Source organism: Canis lupus, chromosome 16 (assembly GCF_003254725.2).
Source record: "Canis lupus dingo isolate Sandy chromosome 16, ASM325472v2, whole genome shotgun sequence".
NCBI lineage: Eukaryota > Metazoa > Chordata > Mammalia > Carnivora > Canidae > Canis > Canis lupus.
This window is the reverse complement of record NC_064258.1, coordinates 10,121,566-10,136,011: the sequence shown is the minus strand read 5'-3', so window position 1 is coordinate 10,136,011 and position 14,446 is coordinate 10,121,566. Positions and strand designations below refer to the sequence as shown.

Below are 14,446 nucleotides of genomic sequence, written 5' to 3'. Positions count from 1 at the left end.
GAAGGAAAATATTATTGAGGATGAAGTGTGATCGGACCTCAGGATTTCAACATTATTTTTTTTTTCCTATGCAACAAATTGTAGGAAATCATGGTTTTAAGAGAAATTTTTCTCTTTTTACCTTGAGATAGGAGTAGTGTTGGGGAGGAAGTCTGAAATAATGTAAAAGTTTTTAAACAGATTTCCAAAGATAAAAAATAACTCCAGGTATAGGAGCATTCAACTCATGGCTATTGAGCACCTACCGTGTTCAAGGTCCTATGCTAGGCAAGTGGGTGTAGTAAGATGATTAAGCTGAGCTTCTGACCCTTACAATATAATGAGGAGACAATTAATCATAATACAAAATAAGTGACATTGAAGTTCTGAAAAGGAGAATGAGTTCTCCTTGAGAGGCAGGAATGAGAGGGGCCGGGCTACTCCAGGAAGACCTCACAACCTTTTAGGGCATCCTGTCATAACGTCTGTAACAAGCAATATTTTACTATGATTCTAATGTTAAAACAGGGCAGAGACAGTTTTCCTATGAGATTAGTTTTCAGGCTTGTGAGGGGTTAGGAATACATATAACCACAGAGCTATGGACTGATGTTCTCTCTCTTTTTTTTATTTATTTATTCATGAGAGACACAGAGAGAGAGAAGAGGCAGAGACAGAGGCAGAGGGAGAAGGAGGCTCCATGCAGGGAGCCCGATGTAGGACTCCATCTGGGACCCTGGGATCATGCCCTGTGCTGAAGGCAGATGCTCAACTGCTGAGCCACCCAGGCACCCTGATGTTATCTTTTTAAAAATCAAGTGAATCTAGAAACAATTTCAGGATTGGTAATAATTTTTCTTTATAATTCTTTTTTTAAATAATAAATTTATTTTTTATTGGTGTTCAATTTGCCAACATACAGAATAACACCCAGTGCTCATCCCGTCAAGTGCCCCCCTCAGTGCCTGTCACCCATTCACCCCCAGCCCCCACCCTCCTCCCCTTCCACCACCCCTAGTTCATTTCCCAGAGTTAGGAGTCTTTGTGTTCTGTCTCCCTTTCTGATATTTCCTACCCACTTCTTCTCCCTTCCCCTCTATTCCCTTTCACTATTATTTATATTCCCAAAATGAATGAGACCATATAATGTTTGTCCTTCTCCGATTAACTTACTTCACTCAGCATAATACCCTCCAGTTCCATCCACGTCGAAGCAAATGGTGGTTATTTGTCATTTCTAATGGCTGAGTAATATTCCATTGTATACATGAACCACATCTTCTTTATCCATTCATCTTTCAATGGACTCCGAAGCTCCTTCCACAGTTTGGCTATTGTGGACATTGCTGCTAGAAACATTGGGGTGCAGGTGTCCCGGTGTTTCATTGCATCTGTATCTTTGGGTTTTGGAGTCTTTTCACCACTGTCTTCCAGCTTTCCATGTGGCCTTTGAAAAGTTTGATTCCATCTGACTCTTAGTCTTTTATATCTGATTTGTTCATCTTCTCTTTAGAGGCTTTAAGGATGGCTAGTTCCCTTGTATTCCCTTTTTTTTTTTTTTTGTTCCCTTGTATTCTACATAGCCGCCCCCTCTTCTCTCCTCTTGCTCCATTTCAAGTGTGGGCATGCACACTTCCTTCCATTCCCAATGATGGCAGCTAAGACTTGGCTGGAACATTTGATAAGACTTTTCTAAATGCTTAATGATTTCAGGATGGAATTTAACACATCAGGCTAAATTTTTTGTATTTATCATTCTTGACCCGTAGTGTCAATTCAGTATACAACTTTCCACCACGATAGCCATAATGTCACTTTTCTGATAAGTCATTTTTCCAGTATAGCATATTTTCACTCAAAAACATTAAACAAATATTCTATAAGCAGCATTTTGATATTTTCATTTTAGACAAAGACCCACTCACCAATTCACTTGACACAATTTCTAGGTAGAATATCATGTGGAACAGATCCTGTGTGCTATGTTTAACTTGTACTGTGTCTGTTTTTCACACGCATTGAGAGGAATTCTTCAGTGTGTTTGAAGTGATTTTCTGTTTAGCCTTCATTTTGTCCTAAGGGGGTTTTTTTTGTATTATGACTTTATTTTTAAGAGCATTGCAAGTACAAAATAGTATGAGCCTACAAAAGCTCAAATATTGGTGGAAAGGAAATGGTACAGAAAGAAGAGAAGAATGAGAAACCTAGCTATTCAACAAAGGCGGGTGTGATAAACAGAATGAAAAGGGAGAAAAAATAAGATACTTTGAATGTTTTTTTTATTTATTCATGATAGTCACAGAGAAAGAGGCAGAGACACAGGCAGAGGGAGAAGCAGGCTCCAAGCAACGGGAGCCCGACGTGGGATCCGATCCCGGATCTCCAGGATCGCGCCCTGGGCCAAAGGCAGGCGCCAAACAGCTGCGCCACCCAGGGATCCCTACTTTGAACGTTTTAAAAGGAGAGTTCATCATATTGTATATAAAGGTTTTGCAAATTATGAGAAGATAAAGAAAAATTCTGAATCAGTCATATATTTTGGGAAATTGATCATGCCCACCAAAGAAGCTGCTTCTGGTTGTAGCCTCAAGAAAGAGAAAATTACCAAGTGTGTCTCACTCTGACCCAGAATGTCTGGCTGAAAGTCCATTAGATTCCCCTCCTTCCTCTTTCTCCACCCACCACCAGGTCTTTAATTCATCTTTTGGCAAATACAATTAACCTTCATCGGAATCCCTGGGTGGCGCAGTGGTTTGGCGCCTGCCTTTGGCCCAGGGCGTGATCCTGGAGACCCGGGATCGAATCCCACGTCGGGCTCCCGGTGCATGGAGCCTGCTTCTCCCTCTGCCTGTGTCTCTGCCTCTCTCTCTCTCTGTGTGACTATCATAAAGAAATAAAAATTTATAAAAAAAAAAAACACCTTCATTACATTAGGTTTTACATGCAAATCATGTTTGTTTATTTTCAAATTATCACTTGTTACTTATACACATTTGTATTATTTAGTTGTTATATTTTTCTGCAAAAATTATATAAGATCTTGGGCTGGGATTTAAGGCATCATAATTCTTCCCATTAAAATTAGTGAAAATTATTTTTTTGAAAATGGATTTTTAATTAGCACTGTATTTAGGAGAATGAATTAAAGATGTTAAACAAGAGGATAGTTGAATGTGGTGTTTCTCAAACTCTGTAGGTCCAAATCTCAACTGGGGTCTTATACTAAGGAGTCCCTGAGCCTGACCACAAACCAGAGGACAGTTTACTGCTCCATAAGAGTGCCCTTGAGCTAGAATAACCAAATATATATTGTGCAAAGTAGATATTTCAGCAGTGAAAGCAGAGCTATTAATACCTACATCAGGAAAACTGCAGTATAATGAGACTGTCCCAGGCAAATGAGGAATGTGTTTGAGTCCATCTCTTTTACCTAGAGTCAGTAATGTGCCTGTAGATGATTAACAACTAGCTCTCTAGGGGGAGAGAGGCCCATTTCAGTGTTTGCTTCTACCTGCTAGAAAAAGCCCATTGCGATGTTTGCTTCTATCTGATAGATTTCCATAGTAAAAATACTCCCACCAGGGCCAATTTTAAGCTACTAATAGTCTAACAACCAGCTTGCAAGATTCTTGAAAACTTGGCAATCAGTTTTTGCCAGCCAAGAACCAACATAACACAACAAACCAGCTCCAGTCCAACGGTCCTGGAGTGTAGATATTAATTATTTGCAGTTCAGAGTAGAATTCAGAATTCAGCTTTCCTTCCTCAATATCCTATATTCCTGTTTCTTCTCTGTGGATAGAATTCTTCCCAGCAGACTAGAAATTCTACTACTGGGATGCCTGGGTGGCTCAGCAGTTTAGCGCCTGCCTTTACACCCAGAACATGATCCGGGAGTTCCAGGGAGGAGTCCCACATCAGGCTCCCTGCATGGAGCCTGCTTCTCTCCCTGTGTCTCTGCCTCTTTCTCTCTGTGTCTCTCATGAATAAATAAATAAAATCTTTTTTTAAAAAAAGATTAAATAAAGTATGTTTGGAGGAATTAGGATTGGGATTCTTCTGAAGGTAGTAGAATTTTCTTTTAATATCTTATTTATTTATTCATGAGAGACACAGAGAGAGAGAGAGAGAGAGGCAGAGAGACATAGGCAGAGGGAGAAGCAGGCTCCATGCAGGGAGCCTGATGTGGGACTCAATCCCGGGACTCCAGGATCACACCCTTGGCGGAAGACAGATGCTCAACTGCTGAGCCACCCAGGTGTGCCATATCTAATCTACTCAAGAAATATTTCATGTGTTTTCAGTATGCTATGTATTGTGGTATACAAGAATACAGCCACCCAATATCACTAGTGTCATCAGAGTCCAGGATAGTCCATCATGAGTAAAACCATGTGCTATCAACAGGCCAATCAGTGTCAGACAGCACCAAGATCAGCACAGTTCCATGAAGAGATGACCAGGCTTACATATTATTTCAGCAATCTTCAGGGTCTTTTAATTTCCCGTAGGCAACTAAGTATAAATGGTGTAACTACAGATATGGCCCAAGAATATGCAGATGTAATTACACAGGATGGTTGGAATCTAGGAAGCAAACATTTCTCTGAATGAGGATCTAAAGGAAACATAATATTCAGATACACAGTTCTTTCTAGCATGAAGACAAATGTCATAGAACTACGAAGAGTACTTTAGCTCCTAGACCACAGCTCCATTCCAAAAGGTCTTTATTTTGCATTTGCACAACTAAAGCAAAGTTAGGTTTACCTGGAACTCAGGGATGGTTTGCCTCCAAATATATCAAGTCTCTCCTTTTAGGAGGCAGATGCTTGTTTATATATTTTAAGTGATGATTATTTTCAGTTTTCAGTGTCTACTCCTGCTAGATCCCAGTCTCAATATAGGTCACCTTCTTCTTTATCAAAATCAGCTTTTTCTCTCTCCTTAATGGTATCCCAAGATTTTGGGCTGTATTCTTGACACCAAGCTGCAAAGAGAAGTGAACACAATACTGTCCCCAGGAAGTTCACATTTCAGTTGGGGAGAGAGATACATAATGGTATATATACCATTAACTATAATAAAAATAAGAGAAAAATAGAGGTACAGACCAAAGACAGAATTAATCGTTAAACTAAGAACATAAGGATCATTAATTCATTTTCTACTAGCCATTAGCATCTACGTGCTGTCTGCTTTGACTATTTTCCAGCGTGCACACATACACTTTGAATTTTGCATCAGACCCATGTATTTCCTGTTAGAAAATACTTAATTTCATTTTTAAAAGTCACCATTAGATTTTTTTAAAGAACTTGACAAACTGATCACAAAATACACATGGATAGTGATGCGGTATTTCTTTGTTTTAAGTTTACATTATAGATTCTGACTAGAATATATATGATCATGCAAAAAAAAAAGAAGTACTTGTATTCCTATTCAAATTGCTTCTGAGAAGCAAATCTCTAAATACATTATGGAAGGTAATAAAGATATTTTGTTTCCTTATGAAAAAAATTATATAGACTAGTAAATATATAAGAATATTCTAAACAATTTGAAAAGAGAAATAAAAGGGAAAGTAGACTTACTCTTAGAGAGCAAGACATAGAGATATAGAAATCAAAAGAATGTCAGAAAGAGACAAATCAATTAATTAAACAGTATCTGAAACAGATCCATGCATATATGGAAATCTGGTAACAGCTACAGGTAGCATTTCAAATTAGGAAGAAATAGATGAACCATTTTTTTTTTTTTTTTTAGATGAACCATTTAATGAAAGTTGTTGGTATCACTGGTCATCCATATGGAAACAAGAAAAAATTTGGTTTTCCTTTCCTTCCTCCCCCTAAAAAACAAATGTTCACATCACAGAGCTGTTACTCTATTACGTGGTTGTTATCAAGAATGAAGTACATTTATGTGTAAAAATTTGAAATGATATTCAGACTGTAAAGTAAAAAAAAAGCAAGTTATAGAAACAATCTAGACAGCACAATCTTATTCAAATGTGTTTGTGTAAGGGAGGGGAGTGAGAAACCCAGTCCCCAATATTCATGTATATATGAATATGCATGAAACCCCCAATATTCATGTATATATGAAGACACACGAAACCCCCAATATACATGTATATGTGAATACACATGAACAGAAAAAGTATATACATGCAATAAACTGCTACCGTGGTGACCACGAGGAGGAGTGTTAGAGCCAGGTGGGAGTATATGTGGGAGTATATTAGTCTTCATTCCAAACCTCCATAATTGCTTAATTCAAAAAGAAATAATACTATGGAACAGTCACATGGAAAGGGTTGTAAAAATTATAAATCACTAAATAAGTACATAATTATTTAATAAATGAATCTGTTCAGCGAGCTTTCATGAAGTCTTCTTCCTGCTAGTAAGGGGCTGGCTCAGTGGTTTTCCAAATGTGGTCTGGGAACTCCTCAAGTTTTCTAATGCTATCTCAGGGGGTCCATGAGGTCAAAGTAATACTAATATATTTTTTCCTTTTCTGCTTTCATGAGTTTATAGTGGATTTTCTAGAGGAGGAGGAGGGTCATGAGGTTAATGAGATCGAAGAGGCCATGCATAGCAGCAAGATTTTTCACTGTGTAGTTTTCTATTTTTATTTTTACACCATACAGATGTGTTATCCATTAAAATATATAGCTTAGAAGATCATACTTATATAATCTCTGTATGGAAGGCATTTCTGAATATGCCACAATATCAAAAGCCAGAAAACCAAAAAATGATTAATTTGACTACATTAAAAAGTTAACAATTTTGCCTAACGGAATAAGAAATGTGCAAGATTAAAAGACCAATGACACATAGGAAAAACCTCTTAGAAAGATATGGTATAAGAAAAACAACAATCCCTTTCAAATCAATAAGAAAAAAGATGAGCACTCAAAGGAAAAAATAGGCAAAAGCCATGATTAGGTAATCACAAATGAAAAAGATACAAATGCCCCCCATATATCTGAAGATATGTTCTGTCTCAGGATTAATTAAAGAAATGAAAATAAAATCAATATTGAGTTACCTTTTTTTAGACATTCAGGTTAGCAAAGATTAATTAGAATAATGGCAAAGAGGTGGGGAAATTGGTATTCACATACAACATTGGTGGGATTGTAATATAAATTATCTCTGAAGGTTGTATGGCAATAAATATAAAAATATTAATTGTGCAACCTTTGTTCTAGGAATTTCACTTCTAGGAATTCAGTGTAAGTTCACAGAGATAAGTGAAATGCTGAAAACTAGTCATATGTCAGATTACAAATTTCTGCCCCCTTCTACCCGATTCAATTTTCCCTTATCCCTTTACTAATAGGATGTCTACTTCTGCCAAGTTTTAGGATGTATGACTACAACACTGAAGAAGACATTTCCCAGCTTACCTTGAAGCTAGGTGTGGCTCCGTGACAACATAATGTGAGTGGAAGCAAATGCCTAACTTTTGTGTTACTTGATGGAAATCGTCAGTTCCTCTCTCTTCTCAGTGAAAACATAGTGTTTGTGGGCCCGGTTGGGCCATGTTGACAAAGACAACAATTTAAGGGATGACAGAATAATAAGCTAGAAGGAAATGTTGCCTTGAATGATTGAGAAGCAGAGCTGTAGACGCACACTAGGGCATATTACATAAAAGAAAAATAAACTTGATATTGTTTGAGGGGCTGGAATTGTCATACCAGCTTAGCCCATAAGCTAATTAATACAGGTTTATATGTCAGTCAATATAGTTTTGTAATTATAAATTTTGTATAATGGAATCATAAGTAATCATTTGAAGTGATTTGATAAATCTACAGGTATCTACCTGTATTGTTGGGGTTTTTTAGGCTTCTTGACCCACTGTAATAAAATACTACCAACAGGAGGATTTAAATAACAGAAGCTTATTTCTCACAGTTCAAGAGGCTAGGAAGTCTAAGATCAAGGTTCTAGCCAATTCAGTTTCTGATAAGAACTCTCTTCCTGTCTTGCAGATGGTCATCTTGCTAGGTCTTCACATGGTTTTTCCATGTTGCATGTGCTTGGGGAAGAGGAGGGGGAAAGAATGCACTCTGGTCTCTTCCTACTTTTATAAGGACACCAGTTTTATCAGACTAGGTCTCTACTCATACGACCTTATTTAATCTTTTTTAAAAAAATGTTTTATTTATTTATTCATGAGAGACGGAGAGAGAGAGAGGCAGAAAAATAGGCAGAGGGAGAAGCAGGCTCCTTGTGGGGAGCCTGATGTAGCACGCGATCTGGGGACTTCAGGATCACACCCTGAGCCAAAGGCAGATGCTCAACCACTGAGCCACCCAGGCATCCCTGACCTCATTTAATCTTAATTGACTCTTAAGGACCCTATCTCCAAAAACAGTCACATATGGGATTAGGGTTTCAACATGTGAATTTAAAGGACACAATTCAGTCCATAGCATTGATTTAAAAAAAATCCTAAAATCATGTTTCTTATGACTCTAGTTATGTCAAATTATGTATGTGTCATTGTGTATGTGTAGAATATGTTTACATGGATTCTGAAAATATGCTCCCCAGTAGCAATAAATTCTACATGTGGGGCTTGGGGAGGTTATGTCAGCCATCTTTCGGCTAAATTAAGAACACGTTATAGAACAGACAAGCAGGCATAGCTAAAAGTAATCCTTGATGTGTATCACCATCATAAAAGCAAACAAAAGCTATGTAACAAATGAAGATTTGTTTTATATAAATTTTAGGGAAAAAACCTCAAAAGAATGATACTTTTCAAAAGTCCAAATGTATACAATGAATTCTATCAAGTGAAATATTTCTTGGAAAGTAGAAATGGCTTCTGCTCTGGCTCTGTTTGATGTTGAGTTGTGCTAGGATAAATTTTTTATAAGTTATTTCTCAGAATAAATCACATCATAATTTTCAGAGTCCTTTCAAACCCCCACTTTGGTCCACGCACTCATTTCTCACCTATTTGCCCCTTCTCTGCAGAGTGTCATGAATCTCCTCATTCTTCCAGCTGCTAGCAACTCCACTTTTTGTTCTCTTGTTATCTGCAAGTGTTATTCCTTTTTCTCTTTATTCCATTTGTTTTCTTTCATTTGTTCTGTTATTATCTTCCTTGTTCTCACAGTCTTTTTTTTTTTTTTTTATCTTGGTCATCTGATTGCTCTTGATCTATGAGATTTCCATTGCTTCTTTCTTCTTTTTCCCCTCTGCAGTTCCTAATCTCATAATAAACTTGAATAAAACTGCTTCCACAGAGCAGGACAAATATTAAAATGTGGGGCTTCTCTCTGCCCTTAGATATTTCCAGAATGGTCTGCACAGGTATTGCTCCCAGCATGTAAGCTGACTTGCTCCAGCTGTCTGTAAACATTTCTTTTCATAAAGCATAGTGAGTCAATACTCAGTTTACATCTCACCTCATTACTCTTGTCCTTCATACCAGGGAATAGATACACCCCTTCTCCTGTCAGACCCCAGCCCTTTCGAGACTCCTTTTCCTCCATACTTCATGTTGGAAAAACAATGTTTACCTAGAAGAAAAAAAATGACTATAGAGGGGAAGTAATGGGAAAGGGAAATCACTGCAATTATCTCTCCCTGGCCCTCCTCTTCAGCAGAAGCTTCTTGCTTCACAAGAAGCAAAAAACAAACAAGCCAACAAAACCATTGAGCAAAGAAAAAATTGAGGCCAAGGGTTGGACTGAAACAAAGGGTGGAACAAATAAAACAGGAGGAACCAAGCTCTAGATTTTTTTGCTTCCATGTGATTTGTGAGATATTAAAGAAACACAAAAGAGAGGAGATGGTTCTTAACCTTAAGGAATTACAATCCAGTTGGAGGAATGGCATGCCCTTTGTGTTGGCTGTCCCCAAGACCACCCTCAGTTTCAACAATTAGCTAGAAGGATAGGTAAGAATCAGAAAAAGTATCTATATCCCAGTTACAAATCATTAGGGCAAAAGGATATAGATTGAAATTAGTAAAGGAAAAAGTCACATAGGCAAACCCCAGGAGAAACCAGGAGTGAGCTTCCAGTGTCCTCTGCCAGTGGAGTCTCACCAACAGGCTTAATTCTCTAGCAACAATGTGTAACACCATGTGTAAAGTGTGGCCAGCAGGGGAAATTGACCTAAGCCTTGGTATCCAGGATTTTAACTGGAGGTCAGTCACACCGGCATGGGGTACCCAGGTAACTGACCGTAGCTACTCAGACTCCTGTCTTCCCAGGGGTCAAACTCATACCGTGGCCCAGAGCCTCGGGTATAAAAAAGCAGCGTGAGCCATAAGTCATATTGTTAGTATGAACTATGATCAAACTGATAAGAGTAAGGCCAAAGCCTCTGGCATACAGCAACCCTCTTATCAGGTAGGATAAAGGTTCAAAGAGCATCTCCCAAGAGCCCATCAAGGACCAGTTCTTTCTTTGGAATGTGCAGGATTTGAGCAACCCACAATCACTGAGTTAACCCTTTATTATAACCCCAAGTAGTATGTAGACTATAATTTTTTTTAAAATAACTTTTTATCTTCCCGATGGCAGAAAACAATCTATTCATATTCTTACTTACTTTAGGTTTGTTTTATTTCCATTTTGGTTTTGGTCATCATTTTGGATTTTAAATCCATCAATACAATATTCATCCTCTTTTCCATCCAGGGCCAATTTGAAGATCCAAGGGTTTAATAGAGCCATGGAATATGTGGGAGGGATACTGGGTCCTAGGACATTAGTTCATGAAGGCATACACAGAATGTGCCTTGCTTGGTTCTTGCCTGCTGGCACCTTTGTGGAAGCCACTGAGATAACGAGACAGTCTTTGGTCCCTGCACAAGGCATCCTCCTTATGTTAACAATCGGGTCACAAGTTATCCAAACCTCTCAGCTACTACTGAAGGTTTAGAAATCTTTTCCAAAAAAAGAAAAAAGAAAAAGAAATCTTTTCCTTATTCCTCCATAGCTATAGAAGATTGGGTAAAGGGGTTATCTCACACCTTCCTTGCCTAGACATGCATCATAATCTCAAAGAGTTCCACTCAAAAATTATTTTGTTAAACTTTCCTGGAAGATCTGGAATTTCCATCCATCAGTACCATGTAAGGGGTGGGCATGAGAAATCCTCACTAGCCTCAAATCCTCTAGTTCTCCTTGCAGAGTCCCTTCTCTTTCAACAGAGACAAATATTACCTCCTCTGTCAGAGGGATCGTTGAGGTGCCCTTAGCGCAGTTTAGATAATGACAAGCCATTCAATTAGGCTGGAGCTTAGAGTGGATATGGGTAAGCAGCATGAGCAGGCAGGAAGATCAGATAGGGCTGAAATCGTGCACAGCACGATTTGGATCAAGCACACACTTGGATCAAGTAGGGAGTCAGAGACTTTTTTTTTTTTTTTTTTTTTTTTACGATTTTACTTATTTATTCATGAGAGACAGAGAGAGAGAGAGAGAGAGAGAGAGAGGCAGAGACATAGGCAGAGGGAGAAGCAGGCTCCATGCAGGGAGCCTGATGGGGGATTCGATCCCGGGACTCCAGGATCACACACTGGGCCAGAGGCAGACGTTCAACCGCTGAGCCACCCAGGCTTCCCAGGAGTCAGAGACATTATAGAACAAGAGGGGGATATAGATGAGAGCTGTAATTAAGGAAGAATCATCTAAAATAGTGTAGATCTCTGAAATGATTTTGCAACACACTTGGGAGGACAATATCTAGATAAGAAAAATCACATTATAAAAACACCAAAAAACCCATAAATTCCTTTTCTGGAATTAAAGAGACCAGTAGCCATATACATTTGAACAAAGTAAAACACATGATTGTTTTCACTACATGAGACAAGGAAGCCTAAGAATATGGAAGATAATTTTCTCTGAAACTGATTATCTATGATGATTTGAGAAACTAGTGGGTTGTTATCAAATTGCATGGAATCTCCAAAAACAAGCTTCCATAATTCACCCCTTATTTTTTCCCTCTCCACCATCATCATCAAAGGGAATAAAAGGCACTTGTCTTTCATCTGTTTGAATCCTGTATACCATCTCTGTAATAAATTATTAGCATATTAAAACATTAATTTATAATGCAGAATTTGCTTTCCTAGGATATGAAGATTTGCAAGGTGCAGCTATAAAAATATGGGATACAGAATGAGTACTGGGGAAAGAGTAAAGAACTTCCTCTGAGGTGGTTTAGGGTGACAATCGATAAGTCTGAATTTTGGGGGAAAAGCATTCCAAAACAAAGGGAACAGCATATGCAAAGCAGGGAGGCATTAAAATGGTGGTGCATGAAGGAGTAGAGGGAGCTTCAGCTTAAGAGGTATAGGATGAGAGAGGGATGAAATCATAGATGGATGGTAGGCGGGTTAAGAAATTTGAGACAGGCCTCTGTTTCTCTAAGGGTGGTTTTGGACCACCCAGATCACAATCACCAGAAGCTTCTAAAATTGAATATGGGGATGAGCCTAAGAACCAGCTTTTAAAGTAAGCTTGCTGGGTGATTCTTATGCAAACTAAGGTTTAAGAAACCACCACTATACCAAATAAATAGCTAGCCCTTAAATGCCATTAAGGAGAGCTTCACTCTCAGAGGCCTGTACTGATTGGATTTAGGATCTGTTTGGGAAAAGCTGGTAGGAAAGGAATAACTTGGAAAAAGTAAGGAAGGGCCAGGTTGCCTAGAGTTTGCCCTTCCTCGTTGCCATTTTTTCTTCCAGGATCATTTCCATTTTAACAAGGCTTTTTCTGACCCCCCACCCCCAATTCCACTTTCCTCAAAGGTCCAGCACTACTTCATTTGTTACTTAAAAATGCCACTTTCATAGAATTTTTTTTTACATGTGTGTACAAAAGTCTTGTTTCCCCCACCCCGTTTCTATACTTCAAGCTCCTTAAAAGTTTGGGTTTTGTTTTCATTTTTAAGTAGTCTCTACACTCAACATGGGGATTGAACTCACAATCCAGAGATCAAGAGTCACATGCTCCACCGACTGAGCCAGCCAGGCACCCCAAAGTCTGGCCATTTGTTTGAGTGAAAACTGTTGGGCTGGCGGGATCAAGGGCCATTGGGAGGCACCAACAAAGTGGTGGTGGACCCTCAGTCTTGTCACCCTCGCCTCGGGATTTTCCTGCCACCAGCAGACCATCTGAGGACACATCCTTACTGGAAAACAGGACCTATGCAGGAAACAGGAGCCACACCTTATCCAAACCCCCATATAGGGCATAAGCAGTTATCGCCCCATACCATTCCACCAGTAACAGGCCCTAATACCTATCACCCCATTGGGACACAGCCTCTTACCCCTCCCCTTTAAAAGCTCGCCTGTGCCAGCCCCGGTGGCTCAGTAGTTTAGCGCTGCCTTCCGCAGGGCGTGATCCTGGAGACCCCAGGCATGATCCTGGAGACCCCAGGTATGATCCTGGAGACCCAGGGGGTGGGTCAGTGATCCTGGAGACCCCGGGCATGATCCTGAAGACCGGGGATGGAGTCCCATGTCGCGCTCCGTGCGTGGAGCCTGCTTCTGCCTGTGTCTCTGCGCCTCTCTCTCTCATGAATAAATAAATAAAATCTTAAAAAAAAAAAAAAAAAAGCTCGCAGGTACTCCCTTTGGGCGCGACTTCCCCGGCTGCGCTGCCTTGCCTGAGAGCGCATCCCATTAAAAGCTTGCCTCCACCTACCTTTGCTGGGCCTCTGTTTCATTTCACTACCAACCAGATCAAACCTGACCAAAAAACACGTGTGTACCTTCTACCTGGAAGCATGTGCACCTTGCTAGGGGGGGTAGGGGGTGGGATGAAGGTGGGGGCGGGGTGGGGGATGAAAAAAGTCATTGAAGGAATTACTTGGACATCCGTAAGGCCTGACAATTCACTTGTTTTTCCAACTGTTGTCCTATTTATGCAATAAAGAACACTTTCTGACAATCTTAACCTGTTAGTGTCTCGGAGACAGAACTATCTCTCCTCATTTAAAAAGCAAATCGCCGACTTAGAAATCGATTTCACCTTTTTTTTTCACTGGGGGTGGTGGTGGAATTCTTTAAACACTTCCAAGGCGCAAGAGAACATCCGTCCTTCCGCATCAGGTCCCATCACTCACGGGAGCGAGGCGCGAACTCAGGCGGCAAGCCCACGCTGCCCCCACGACGTCCCATCCACACGTTTCTCCACCTATAAAATTCCTCGCTTGCTCGCTCTTCACAGTCTCCATCCACTTGGTCATCCTTTGACCCTCCCGCCGTATTCACCCCACCTGCGGGGACCCGGATCCTCAGCAGGAAACCGAGACTTCTGCAAGCAAGTTACTTAATTAGCCGCGCTGCGCGCCCGGCGGCGGAGCTCCGCCCCCCGTGGGCGGGGCTAACGCAGGCGGACCCAATTAGTCCGTCCGTCATTAACAAACGATCCCTTGATCTTCCTAGAGGAGCGCCACGC

The 14,446-nt window shown here is 40.0% G+C and overlaps 1 long non-coding RNA gene across 1 annotated transcript; it reads right to left on the bottom strand.

Moving 5' to 3' along the window:
• Nucleotides 1-2,848: 2,848 nt before the first annotated feature.
• On the bottom strand, nucleotides 2,849-14,411 carry LOC112651001 (uncharacterized). Its single transcript, XR_003130544.3, has 3 exons — nucleotides 14,018-14,411; nucleotides 8,970-9,538; nucleotides 2,849-4,969 (listed from the first exon to the last, which is right to left on the bottom strand). It is a non-coding gene; the product is annotated as an uncharacterized LOC112651001 (long non-coding RNA).
• Between the last annotated feature and the right edge of the window lie 35 nt (nucleotides 14,412-14,446).